At 42.0% G+C, this 13,855-nt stretch overlaps 1 long non-coding RNA gene across 1 annotated transcript; it reads left to right on the plus strand.

The window, feature by feature from the left end:
- The first annotated feature begins 450 nt into the window (after nt 1-450).
- On the plus strand, nt 451-676 carry LOC139070814 (uncharacterized). Its single transcript, XR_011521265.1, has 2 exons — nt 451-512; nt 593-676. It is a non-coding gene; the product is annotated as an uncharacterized lncRNA (long non-coding RNA).
- Nucleotides 677-13,855: the final 13,179 nt, after the last annotated feature.

Here is a 13,855-nt window from a genome sequence, read left to right on the forward strand (position 1 = left end):
GTAAAGCCGTGTGTTTGGTTTGCGGGGAGGAGATTGCCGTGTTTAAGGACTACAATTTGAGTCGGCATTGAGTCCCTCTGCCGCGTCAGTCTGCTTTCATCTGTTTTCCAGGCAAGGCACTGCTCACCTCGAACAAGGCCATTGATGTCACAAAACACCCTCTTATAGAATGCTATGATTGGAACACTATAGCCCAGCAGCCATCTTGGTTTGTAGTTTACCTGGCTGATAGAGCACTGTAATTGGACCATTTAGGAGTGTGAATGCTGTGAAAACATCATTGTAAAATGCTTCTTTTTATTTTTGATGAAACCGGAGCTCGTGCTCTTATTTTGAAAGGCACACTTGCCTTTCTCGACAACTTCCGGTTAGCTTAACGTGTGCACTCGTTTTTTTTTCTAACGTATGAAAGGAAGCTGATATATGCTGAATTCGTTCAGATTAAAATAAGACTAACAGCAAGCAAAACTTGTTTTCTCCCCTCCCATTCGGAGCTACAAGCAGGCAAAGTGGTTAGTAGACTTTGCAATCTTTATTTGTGATTTATGTGTTATATTTATGTAAACATATTGTTTATTCTGTCGGTTTGTAGTTCTACGGTGGTTTATGGTGCTGCATGATGCTAGCTTTGCTAGTCAATAACGGCACAAATAAAGAACGCCATCTGTAAAAAGAACTGGAGTCCTCGCATGCTTCGATGGGCGGCATAAGGAGTGACAGCCATGTTTGTTTGCAGGGACATCCAGCCTACCTGGCTAAAAGAGTGCTGGATTGGCCCAACAAACCATTAGAGCACTGTGATTGGAACGCCACGGATATCAGTCAATGGGGCAGTCCGCCATTACATCGTGAAAAAATTACAGAAAACAAAAAAAGTAAAACAACCCAGTTTTTCCATTTTGAGTTTCCTAATAAAGATATTATTGTTTACCTGAAAATGTTTCTGTCAAGTTGTGGGGATGTTTAGGACCCTAATATGCAGATACCCAGGATGACTCGAAGATGGTAAAAGTAAAAATCCTTTTATTTAGGAAGAAACAAAAATAAATCCAAAATGGCAGCGAGCCAAAAGTCCAAAAGTCCTGGAGGACAAGACACCTAAAGCTCTCTTTAGAGCACCAACCACTGGAGACAAAAAAGCTAAGACAGAGCACGAACAAACGCTGACAGAAATACAACAATGGACCGACACAAGACAGAGACGAGACAGGGCTTATATACACAGGGAGGAGTAATTAGGGAAATCGGCAGCAGGTGTGTGGAGTGAGGGCTAGAGGGAGGACAGGTGAATATAATAATCTACCTGGGAAAACAGAAACAGAGGAGGGCAAATACCTAAACACAAAACTAAACAACAATATCTAAAGACAGAGGGAAGGGCTCACACAAAGTAGCTGGAGGAGGACATGACACACACACACACACTGAGTTGGGGAGGACACGCACACACACACACACTGACCTGGGGACAAAGAGGCTGGAGCTGACCTGGGAGGAATGATTAAAAAGGGTAACAACATAAGACACTTAACTGAGATGCAGACAAAAGACACATGAGGGCGTTATGAGACACAGACGGGAATCTAGAGAGGGATGGAGAAACATCAGGAGACACATGAAGGCAGACACAGACGCAGACACAGACCATGACAGTTTCCTGTCTTTTATTTTTGTTATCATATACATGCTTTATTAAAGAAAAACTTACTAAATAGTTAAATAATTGAAATTTGAGTTTTCAGACAAATTTTCATTGATGCATTCTCTTAATAAATCACACAAAAATAGATGGTAATAGTAGTAAAAAGTATCGGTATTGGTTTTGGTCTTGGCAATACAGGTCATGAATTTACTAGTATTGGATCGATACAATTTTTGCAGTATTGTTCAGCACTAGTAGCCACAGCTGCCCTTGGACACACTGACAGAGGCAAGGCTGCAGTAAACTAGTGCCACTGGGCCAGCTGTGGCTACATTGAGCTCATCAACATCAGTGTGTGAATGTGTGTGTGAATGACTGTACTGTTAAGTGCTTTGAAGTGCTCTAACTCAGAAAGGTGCCATGTAAGGTCATTTATCATTTAGGAACCAGTTTCTTAAGCCCTTAAAGGTCTCATTCACTCTAATTTTCAATAAATCTGCAGCATAAATAAATGCAGCACATTAACTGGGCCGGTACTCAACGGTACACAACTTTACAATTTGATATCACAGCAGTCATTTCTGTCCCTGCTGTGTCCCTTTTCAATTTGTCCAGATCAGTCATTAACAAGTTCTAGCTAAATGCTCTGAGTTAATTCATTTGGCAGATGCTTTTGTACAAAGTGTACAAATGATGTAAGGGAAGCTAGATTTTTTAGCAAAACCTTCCTTAAGTATCTGAGAGAGTTTGTGGAGTCTGGGTTGTAAAATCAATTTGGCTGTATGTTTGGTAAACTAGAGATTTGTTTATAAAACCATCCGACGCAATCTGTGCCAAGGCTACGCACCCTTGTGTGAAGGTCCACAAGCGATCCAGGGGGTCAGGAGGTCGAGATGGACACTGCCGGTGGTGAGGACCTCTGGTATCGCAGCTCGTAGCCAGCTCGGAATACGACCCTTCTAGTCTGGGTAATCTTCATGTAACGGTGGGAAGCTGGAATGCTTGATTTGCATCTGAAGCCTGATTCATGCTTCTCCATCAGCTCCGCAAGGGACAGACACACACGGATTGATGGAAGCGTTTTGCTCTCATACTTCTCCATCTCCTGGAGAGTGTTGCAAAGCAATTCCCCAGCAGGACAACAGAGAGCGTAGCGCTGTTCTGTGGTATCCTATAATGGATCTGGTCCAAGATAGTGTGTTTATATTATGTTTTTTGTGTATAAGAGACTTTTTAACACTGACAAATTTGTGTCTCATTCTCCTCAACCTCTTCATGTGCTCACCACCTCTAAACCCACGTTTCCTGTCATTTCCGTCCACAAATAAAACGCTCGTTGCGTATCTTTTCACTCATCCAGTCACGGTGGAATTAAACATTCATATTTTAGAGGTTTTTTTGCGAGGTATTCTTCAAGCTTCTCCGTGTCTGCTGATAGTTATCCTCGGCTCTCTTCATGTTTTTGAGGGCGCAATGGCGACGGTGTAGACAAAAGCGGCGTCCTGACCAATCACAAGCTTGCGTTCTCCGTCTCGACGGACGGATGTTTAAAAAAGTGGGCTCGACTCCGTACGTACTTGCGTGCCTGCCAGGGCCCTACGCAAGGACAGATAATGGCGTTGCGTGTCTCCGCACTGACGCAGACGGAGAAGCATGACTCAGGCTTTAGGCTTTTTGCTGGCTCTTAGAACAGCCTTTGTGTCTGTAATCACTTGCAGCGTTGCAGAGAGGCTTTTACTTGATGTCAAGTGAGAAGATGGTTTCAAAATGCCTTTTCCCCTGATTTGGCCAAATCGGGAGTCAGCTAGAAATTGAATTAATTCTGGAAACAATTCTGTTTCATCTCCGGACTTATTTATAAATTTGGCAAATCAGAATTTGACACGTTTGACGGCATTACCAAAATTGCCTCAGAATGTCACTCCTTCAGTCAGATCCTCAGAGGGGTTAACTCTTTGTGTGAATAACAATGTTTAAACACTTAAGTGAAGTGAATGTAAAACATTAATAAAAATCCTATTATAATGTGTATGAGTATACTGATAGATTAACTTGTTAAATCAACTCTTACTGATCTGGTGTAGTTAAGCTCTGAAATGGATCTTTACAAGAAAGATTTTAAACCCATCATTGATTCAAGCACAGATTATTCAAACATTTGGTTTAAACATCTTGTATATGTAATATTTAGAGTAAAAACTAAATATTTAGCTCCAAATTGATTATTTATTTTCTTAAACAAATAATTTGATCCCAGCTAAATATTTATTTTGGGGCTAAACCTAAATATTGGTTTTGCAAACCATATATTTTGCTTAAAAATAAACATTTAACTGTGATTTAAATATTTATTTGGGAAAATAAATATTTGGAACTAAACATATAGTTTGTAAACTAAATATTTATCTAAATTTAATTATATAGTTATAAATAAAATATTACAAAATAAATATTCAGGTCTGACCTAAACATTTACTTTGTAAAATGAATATTTAACTCGAAAATAAATATTTAGCTTGCTAATTAAATATCTGGTTGGGAATTTACCAGTTATAAATGTATGAATGGTGAAAATATGACACTGAAAAATGAACTCCTTTGTTTTTTCTTATGATAGGCTAAATCAGGTAAATTGACAGCTCAGTGGCCTAGTGGTACAGTGTCCACCCTGGGACTGGGAGATCAGGGTAAACCCAGTCAGGTCATACCAAAGACTTAAAAAATGTGACCCAATGCCTCCCTGCTTGACACTCAGCTTTAAGGGGTTGGATTGGGGGGGGGGGGGGGTTAAACCACCAAATAGTTCCCGAGGCTAGCCACAGCTCCCCATGGAGATGGGGCAAATGCGGAGAAGAATTTCGCCAGTGTGTGATGATGATGCCTATTGGGCTTTGACTTTTTGACTTTAAATAACCCAAAATAGTGTTGTATAATGATGACTCTGACATTACAAATGGCACTCCATCGTTTGGCCTCAAAGAGTTCAAATTGGAGGTTTCCGCAACTCACAGAGAATATAATGTTTAAAAAATGTTGAAGTTAAACCTTATCTTGTTTTTTCAATCAATTGTTAGAAGAAAGTGCTCAGTTCGTTGATGCAGCTTCACGCTTTGACTGCTCTGCTGATGGGGCAGAAACACTTAAAAACCCAGCCAGGTTTAGCTTACCATCCTAGCTGAAGTGTTTCTGTTGAGCCGTGATAAGTCATGTTGGTTTTCTGTCTTTTGGCAAACTGAACATAAGGTCATGCCAGATTTCAAAATTGTTTTTGTGATCAGCTTGTGGTAATAGTAATGCACAAGGAAAGCATTAAACTGTAATCACACAAGGATTTGCCTTATTTGTTGCACAACTTCTATTAACTCCTGGCAGAAGGTGGCTAATAATTATAAGCCTTCTTAGTTCTTAAAACACATCTACACCCACAGGAAATCTATTATTGCTCCAGGTAAAGCCAGTTGGCACTCAACAAGCCTATCGGAAGTTGGCTTTGCTCTGAGGGACTGTCATCATTCATCAGGCTTCATCAGTTTGGCTGGAGCACTAAACGTTCCCACAGGAATGTGCCCCTACTGGTTAACAGTGTAGCCACGTTGCTGACATCCAGAGATGTGTGTTGTACGCTTCTGTTTCAGGTCAATCAATCAATCAAAAATTTAGTTATGAAGCACTTTTCATACAAATGCAGCTCAAAGCGCCTTACAAAATTAAAAACAACCAGACAGCAGTCGGTTTCCCACCCCTCCCACACAGATTCACATAAGAGATTCCCTTTGTTTCGCCCTCCTCCCACCCTCAATCCCATCCCAAGCAGATGCAAACTCCCGCACGCACGCACACACACACACACACGCACACACGTAATGGAGAAAGGGCAGCTGGCTGAGTGAGTGCAGATGTAGTAGGTACAAGGAAGACAAAAACACCATCAAAGGAGCCAACTGCACTAGGAGCACCAAGATTCGCAGCAATAGCCTTGGCATAGAGTAGACATGGGAAGCACCCCGGCCGCCACAGCCCACCGCTGCCCCCGGGACAGCCGGCCCCCACAGAGGAAACACTAGTTTACTAATGAGACTAAGACAATAAGTTAAGAAACAAATTAAACATAAACAACTGATAAGTAAAAATCAAAATAAAGCACAGTGATAAAAGATAACCAAGTAGAAAACATATAATTAGCTTAATAAAATGTTGTACAACAAAGTATTAAGACTGGTTAAAACTAATAATTATTACAAGTTAAACTAAATATGTAGGAAAATATGTGTTATTTAACTAAAAAGAGTAAGTAATAAAACACTGATAAAATATATAAAAGATGGTAAAAACAGGCTAAAATAGATCTAAACCACTTAAAAGCTATGCTAAAAAGGTGAGTCTTGAGCACGGCCTTAAAAATAAGAACACTCTCAGGTGGAGACAAAAGCAGCAGGATGATCCTGATCTGCCAAATCCAATGTCAGATTATACGGTTACGTTACCAGACATCAAGGATTATTACAATAACTGAGGAATATTGTGCTTGTTCAAGAACTGATTGTTACTCAGGCATTACCTTGTTTAATTATTATAATAAAATATTAGGTTTGTAACTGTTTAATGTGTGGATTCGTGGACGAGGTTGGGTTAAAAACACCAAACCAACATTGGCAGAGATGTTAAAGAAAACCACTGGTAGCAACTTTCATCCAAACTGACTTAGGAGGAGGCTGTAAAAGTGAAAACCTTCCACTAAAAATAAACTAAACAATTCCCTGAGGTAAATAAGGTCAGCTGTGGTTTTATGAGCAACAATTTTTGAGCGTTTGCAGCTTTTTCAGTAGCATTTATAAACAGCCAACTCTGCAGAAAAGAGGCTGCATGATGTAAACGCCTAGTTTAAAGTTCTCCATCAGCTTGGGTGTGGAGTTGCACACATGCACTGACGGAGAAATGTTTCTTTCAGACTTCTCCGTTGCCTGTTGAGCATTGCAAACCAATTTCCCACCATGACAACAGAGAGCGTAGGGCTTTGTGGGGGGAGTTCAGCCACCACTTTTGTCTTGGTCTTGGTCCACGATGGTGTATTTACTTTTGTGAATTGGTATTTATTGTCAGGATCTCCTCCTGTCCTGTCCTGTCTCCCAGGGGCGCCCCCAGAAAGTTTTGATAAGGGTGGCCAGACGGGGCCTAAGAAATTTTGGGTCCTTGTGGTAACTCTGGGAGAGTTTAGCCTGTGGCGATGTATTGCATTGCTCCTTTATTCTTTTAATTAAAAAAGATGTACCCTAAACGCCTAACTCAAATTTGAGAAACACAAATATTTCAGAGAAATACATTCCTACTATGATATACGGAAATTACCCGGTGTCGATACCAGATCTGCTCGGGGTCCTGCGTCTACAAATTACATCACAGTAGATGATTGGCTGAATGTAAGACTTACGGAAGTTACGGAAGTAACAAGATGGCGGTAACAAGATGGCGCCTGTGCTTGGCTTAGCCGCGGCCACCGGCCACTTTTTCAAACTTTTCTCCACTAACCTCCTCTTTTCCACCTTGCTCCTGTCTGTGATCCTCTTCAGTAGTGTCCCTGCTACCATCTCCTATGATCGCCAGACTCTTTTGTCCTTCCGTTCGTTCACGATCGCCCAAGATGCACAGAGGACGTACCTCCCTGTTTGTTTATCTGAGTGGCGCACTGGCCTGGAGCCAAACGAAGATTCCAACCAGGGCGCCTCCAGCGATGTTTATCCCGTCCTGGGAAAACGTTGGAGGAAAAGAGGTAAACGAGCAGTAATCCAAGGTCAAGGTCAAGGTCACATTAATTTCTAAAGCACACTTATTATTGCTTCCGCAACCCAAAGTGCTGTACAATACAGAAGATAAAATCGCAAACAAGTATAACTAAAAACCATAAAAATCAGCAAGTTAGGATAAAAACAGCATTACATCGCACAATTATGAAATCAATAAAAATGAGAAAGAATGACAATGACAAAATAAAATCATCCGACATAAAAGCCAGGTTGAATAAGTGAGTTTTAAGCAAGAACATCTAGACTTTGTGAGGTCCTGATCTCCAGCAGAAGACTGTTCCAGAGTGTATGACCGGCCACAGAAAAAGCCCTATCTCCTCTCGTCTTTAGGCGAGCCTTTGGAACTGATAATAAAAACTGTGAGCCCGACCGCAAATTCCTGACAGGAGTGTAGGGTGACAATAAATCATCTATATAAGGAGGGGCCAGACCATAAAGTGATTTATAAACAAAAAGCAACAATTTAAATTGAATCCTGTAATGCACTGGTAGCCAGTGAAGGGAAGCAAGCACTGGAGAGATGTGATCATGCTTCATTGTACCTGGTAAAAGGTGGGCTGCTGCATTTTGAACCAGTTGCAAGCGGTTTAAGGAGGAATGCCCTAATCCATAGTACAGGGAATTGCAGTAATCTAGTGGACAGGAGATAAAAACATGAATAACATGTTCAAAAACAGTTTCCAGCAAATAGCACTTAACCTTTGCAAGTTGCCTCAAGTGATAAAAACCAGACTGAGAATAGGTGAGAATAAGAATTCTCTTAAAGCATGGTTTTTCTAGTAAACATTGGCGCAATCTTGTAGCTTCTTGTCCTGAGTTTGGCGACTTGAGAGCCACTTCCACATTCCCGCCAGTGCGGTTTCTCCGTCCAAGTTTTTTAAGGTTGGTTTATCCTGATTCTTCAGTGGTTTCCCCTCCTGTTCCCTCCATAAGTGGTTTTTATGAACACCGTGGATCTAACCCTGCTAATTTACGTCCACTAACTCCAGCTGTTTCTGCAGTTTCTTATTCCTCCACCTCACTCAGCATGGCTCTATTAAATACCCGCTCATTTAACAACAAGTCCTTCCTGCTCAATGATCTAATTCTCTCTAAAAACCTGGATTTTCTGTTTCTGACTGAAGTTTGGCAGCAAACATCTGATTATTCTGGTCTGATTGAACTCTGCCTGAGTGGTTATTTTTTTCTTAGCCAGCCCCGGGGTTCTGGTCGTGGTGGAGGCCTAGCTGTTGTTTTCAGAGACCATCTTCCATGTAGCTCTACAACCTCTGGTCGCTTTGCTGAACTGCAGCTGATTAAAGTCGGACATAAGGACCCATTCTACTGTGCTGTGGTTTATCGTCCACCTGGTCCAAACAGTTCTTTCCTTCAGGAGTTTAGTGACTTTCTATCCTCCACTGTGAAGCTGTCCAGATTGGTGATTGTTGGTGACTTTAACATCCACGTTGATGATCCCTCAGACCACTTTGCCATGAATTTCTCCAGCCTTATGGACTCCTTTGGCTTTACCCAGCATGTTTCTGGCCCCACACACACCAGGGGGCACACGCTATTCTCCTCTTATCTCTCTGAGTGCTCCTTTTCTGTGGCCATCTCCAAGTTTAGGTCCTCCACCACCTCCCTTACACATGGTGTCCCACAAGGTTCTGTGCTGGGGCCTCTGCTCTTCCTCCTCTATCTGCTTCCTCTTCGGCACATCCTCAAATGAATCTTCTGCCATCTTTATGCAGATGACATCCAACTGTATATCTCCTTTAAGCACCATGAGATGTCTAAGCTGCAGCTGTTACACACCTGCGTAGACTCTATTAAAACCTGGATGGCTGGGAGCTTTCTATAGCTGAATGAAGATAAGAATGAGATCCTCATCTGTGCCCCAGACAAGCTGGTTCCTAAAGTCAGAGACTCTCTTGGTCAGCTTGTTTCTCACACCAAACCCTCCGTCAGGAATTGGTGTGACCTTTGACCCAGCTCTCACCCTGGATTTTCATGTCAGTTCTCTTGTTCGCTCTTACTTCTTTCATCTCAGGAACATTGCTAAGCTGAGTCCCATTCTGTCCCGCTCTGAACTTGAGACAGTTATCCACACCTTCCTCTCCTCACACTTAGACTACTGCAACTCTCTTTTCACGTGTCTGAACAGAACCTCCCTGAACCGTCTACAGGTGGTTCAGAATGCCTGTGATCGGCTTCTGACCAAGTCCTCCAAACACACCCACATCACCCCACTTCTCCTCCAGCTTCACTGGCTGCCAGTCAACTTCAGGGTTCATTTCAAGATCCTGGTTCTGGTCTATAGGGCCTTACATGGACAAGCACCATCTTACATTGATGATCTTCTTAGTCCCTACACCCCCAGCAGGTCCCTGAGGTCCCTAGATCAAAGCCTACTGGTTGTGCAGCGCACCAGGCTAAAGACCAAAGGTGACAGATCATTTGTTGCTGTGGCCCCTAGACTCTGGAACTCTCTCTCCCTGAGCCTGAGATCAGTGGACTCCTTTAAAAAGCAGCTGAAGACTCACTTGTTCAAGCTGGCTTTTGTATGACCTTCTTCACCACTCTCTCTTTATTCTGCTCTCCCCACCTACCGTATTCCACCTTCCTCAGGATCCACTGATTTCCCCCTTATCTATTCACTCTCTCTCTTTCTTTACATGTTTTTACCACAAATGTCTTTTTTTGCTCATTTTAAATATATTTTTAACCATTTCCTAAATTCTTACATTTTTTGTTTTTGTGAAGCGCCTCATGATTTTTACCTTGAGAGGCTCTATAGAAAAGATATTTTCTTTTTCTTCTTCTTCTACAAAACCACATTCGTAAAAGTTACGTTAGCACGTTGACAATGATGATTTTGACTTGTCAGAATAAATTTACGATTGTACAACACATTCTCCTCACCCCCATTCTAATCTTAACCAGCATGTGCATGCAAAGCTTAATTGAAAATTACTGAGTTAAGGTTAGGATGGGGGTGAGGGGAAGGTTAAATAGTTAGAGGTTCGAGGTGAAATGTCTGTGTCACCGCGGGCGTCGGATATGGATATGTGTCCCTGCATGTCCTCTCCCGACGCGCTGGGGTACCCTGATCGTCATATTTTGACGCTTGGTCACACGCGTCATTCTTCGACACTTAGGGTGTGAGAATGTGTTGGATTGTAGAGTTTCTCTGGAGGGTCAGTTGGAGAGCAGAGTGAGGTGCAGCAGGAGTTGAGGTTCATAGTTTTATGGCTGGAGTTGAGGGAGTGGTGTTTGTTCTGGAGAACAGCAGAAGAAATACACTGGTAGCAATACTCAACATTAACTTGAGAGGAGGTCGTTACAAATACCCAAAGGGAGCTAATAATCTGACAAAGTGTTGGTGTCTCAATGCTCTTTATATCCCCAGCCGGTGATTGTTGCTAAGCAGCAACAGCTGGAGCCACTCTTCAGAAAACACCCACTTACAGGAGAGCGGCTCAAACAGAGATTAGAGCAGGAGAACACCCCAGACCGTGACAACAGTGAAAGCTCTTCAGAAGAAGAATTGATGAACGGACGTTTATTAGGGTGTTGTATTTTATTTCTGACAAGCTTAATATTTTTACTTATATTAAATTGTATTTGTCTCCACTGAAGTCAGAATAAAAAACATAACAGCATGTGGCTATGTGGTACAAGTTGCTGTCACCTGACTTGAAGGCAACATTGTGGGCTCTGATTAGAGCCTGGACCTCTGATGTCAGACACGGCTTCCTATTTGGGAAGATCCAAATCTGTTTGGTCACTGTGACATTTTCTACACAGGTTCTGATGTAGGATAGCACCGTCTCTGTATTTGCCTCCAGGTCCTGTTGTTCAAACTCACTCCAGTCTGTGCAGGCAAAGCAGTCCTGTAGCTGTGGGAGGGCTTCAGCAGGTAAGGTGGTGATGGTGTGTGTAGTGGGCTTTGTTTGTGTAAGCTGGGATGAGAAACATGGAGAGATGGTCAGACTGTCCAAGATTGGGAAGGGGTGTAGCTCTATAAGCATGCTTGATGTTGGTATATACACGGTCCAGTGTGTTTTACCCCAGGTTGCAAATCTGACATGTTGGTGGAGTTTGGGGAAAACAGTCTTTAAGCATGCTTAATTAAAGTCCCCAGCTATTATGTGTACTCCGTCTGGATGAGCCTGCTGCTGTTTGGTTAAAAAGTGATGAAGCTGGCTAAGTGCAGCACTAACGTTAGCATTAGGTGGGATATTAACAGCAATATTAATGACTAGCGTTAGCTCCCATGGCAGATAGAATGGTGTGCACTGGACACAGAGTCTCTAAGTCTGATGAGCAAAAGGTGTTTATTACCTGCTGTTTCTGCACCAGGTTTCACGCACATAAACACAGAGTCCTCCTCCTCTGGTCTTACCGGAGCTTTTGTCCCGATCAAGGCGATGGAGCACACAGCCAGTTAGCTCAACAGTCCACGGAGCTCCGGCTGGTCTGGCTATCTCTGGTGGAATATTGTATGTCTGGGTGAATTCCACTGTTACTTTAGTATTTAGCTGAGATTCGATGGCCAATATCTCCTGGGGTGAGTATTTAATAAGTCCATGGCAGAAGTGGGCTGATAAAACAACAAGACAACCTAAAAGGCAAACAATTGTGCTGAGTTGCTGGGAGCCGTGAGCGGCTGTGTCTGCGTCTGCGTCGCCATCATGAACCTTGTGCTCAAAACGTTGTAACCGATAGCTGGTGTTCTTGAGCCCTCCTTGAGCTCCTTATGATGGCAATTCTTAGATGGTCCTTATCAACAATTCCACATACCTAAAATGTCTCATCAAATCACACATGAAAGACTTTTGTGCACTTAGTTAAAATACTGAAGCGTTCTCCGTGCAGGGTCTCCAGCAGAGCAGGAAAGTATACTAAATGTCAACTCAAAGCTCTATGCTGTTTGAGTGTTTCCCATGTGCGTTTGCTTTCCCTCATTAATCCAAACACACGTCTGCACAGGTTCTGACTGCTGGTCCTTTAACCCAGACATAGTCTCCACACACGACCCACAAGCACGTCTGCAGCTGATGAGGAGGTTTTTCTAACTCTAGACTTGACCCTGTGAAACCTTTCCTTATGCCCTGCTGGTGCACACATGTTGGGAATTTACTGATCTGACCTGAGAAAAGGAACGACAATTTTTGTATGATGGAGAATTTGGTAGAGAATTTAAAGAAAAGAAACTCCCGTCAAAACGTCAAAGAAAAGTGTCTGAAATTTAGAAAGAGAAAAGGGTTTGTTGGGTTTCTGTGAGCTGGGGCTACCAGCTGTAGGGTTAATGTCCTGCTCATCGCTGTTATTTCAGTTCTGTTCCAAATGACAAATTAAAACACACATACCACCTACTTAAGAAACACACTCCATCCAGCACACACGTACACACAACCCAGAAGGCCAATGGACAAACCGACACAAGTAGGCTCAATATTATATTTTTCAACCTGTCTACCTTGATGCAGAGGAGCAACTCTGATTCAATAAAGTTATGCCCGGGTTGCCAAGGTAGGACATTAAAAAAGGTATTAAGGATATATGAAGTATCCTGTGGTCGTATTTATGTACTGCAGTCCACAGGTTAAAAAAAATCTTGACACATTAGGCTGTTTTGTGCTTATTTCACTGTAAAATTATTACTTAATGGCATTTAAGTTTTTCTTTGGTAAATTTAAGACTTTAAATGTGGAAAATTTGATTTGTTTTCTTTGCAAATGTGTTAAAGTTTAACTTAGTTTCATAATTATAAATGCTTATTATTCCTTTGCATGTAGAAAATCTGACTCTTTTAATGAAACAATTTATTTTTCAGAATTAATGAAGTTTTTTTTTATTAACTCAACCTGTTGACACTAGTTTCTCATATTAGATCAGCCAAGCAGCTGTTTGCCTCCTGGACGGGTGATCCGCTTCTCCTCACATCTGGTTACATGACAGCAACTAAAAGAGTCCAAACGTGATGCTGTGGCTGGTTCTTCAGAACTGCTGCTACCATTAAACCATTTCTAATAATCACTTTACTCTTTTTACTCTGAAGTCCTGTCTGTTCCCATAGGGGTCAACATTCCAACTTTCCCACATCCCTGATTCAGAACAAGAGGAACTGTAACCCCAGACTGGGAGACAGAGAGAGAGAGAGACAGAGAGAGAGACAGAGACAGAAACAGAGAGACAGAGACAGAGACAGAGAGAGAGAGAGAGAGAGAGAGAGAGAGAGAGAGAGAGAGAGAGAGAGAGAGAAAACCATCTTGGGATCAGTTACTGAATTAGCATCTCGGGCCCAGGTATCAGGAACATACCTGAGGAGAAAACAGCTGATTTATTTTCTTCTTAAAATTATTTTCTGTCAATAACTGCTTTCATTCTATTTCATTTTAGAAATTTTTGCATTAGTCTCATTTTAACA

The sequence above is a fragment of the Nothobranchius furzeri genome, chromosome 1 (genome assembly GCF_043380555.1).
Source record: "Nothobranchius furzeri strain GRZ-AD chromosome 1, NfurGRZ-RIMD1, whole genome shotgun sequence".
Classification (NCBI taxonomy): domain Eukaryota; kingdom Metazoa; phylum Chordata; class Actinopteri; order Cyprinodontiformes; family Nothobranchiidae; genus Nothobranchius; species Nothobranchius furzeri.